This window comes from Oncorhynchus mykiss, chromosome 24 (genome assembly GCF_057628025.1).
Source record: "Oncorhynchus mykiss isolate SJ-2025 chromosome 24, ASM5762802v1, whole genome shotgun sequence".
In the NCBI taxonomy this organism is placed as follows: Eukaryota; Metazoa; Chordata; class Actinopteri; order Salmoniformes; family Salmonidae; genus Oncorhynchus; species Oncorhynchus mykiss.
This window is the reverse complement of record NC_143045.1, coordinates 18,343,070-18,343,924: the sequence shown is the minus strand read 5'-3', so window position 1 is coordinate 18,343,924 and position 855 is coordinate 18,343,070.

Sequence of the window (855 nt, the reverse complement as noted above, 5' to 3'; positions counted from 1 at the left end):
CTCAGTGCAAGAGGCATCACTACAGTCCCTGGTTTGAATCCAGGATGAATCAAATCCAGCCATGATTGGTAGTCCCATAAGGTGGCGCACAATGGCCCAGTGTTGTCCGGGGTTGGCCAGGGTAGGTCGTCATTGTAAATAAGAATTTGTTCTTAACTGACTTGCCTAGATAAATAAAGGTTCAATAAATAAAGAGGGTCTTACTTCATGCACATTCTGCAACATGATTCACATACTCTGGAAGACAGTTGTTCTGGAGGTACAGCAGCACAGATTTGTAATACATACCTTTAGCCAGCTGGAGAACTGAAGAGTATTTTTTATGTGCATAGTATTCCTACACATTTGTTTCCCATTGGGATTTTCCCGGCAGGGCATTTCTAATGACAAATTATATTTAGTAAATTGCCAAGTCTGACTAAAAGGAAAACACAGCCATGAAGTGAATTAGAGGGAAATATTGTCTTGTAAAACAATGCCTTTGTGAGGGATTTCCAGAGCAGCAGGCGAGAAACAGTGAGTTGACTTCAATTTAGACAGGCTGTGTCTCTCTCTGTCTCTTAGGACTCCTGAAGGGATGAGCTGGGCTGGAGGATGCAGGCATCATCGCGGGCAACAGGGACACTTTGTTATACAGTATGAGGTGACTGAGGAGCTGAACAGTATGACATTCAGCTGCTACCACTAGGAAGTGAAAACGCTGGTTTTCTACTAAGTGAGATGTGAAATAACAACTAATCCATAGAAGAAGCAATTCTGTTCAAACAGATCTGTGCACATAGTAACATTTAGGGTAAAGTGGTTCTAAACAACATAGCCCTACACTGTGTGTGTTTGTAAAAACAGCCCTGCTCA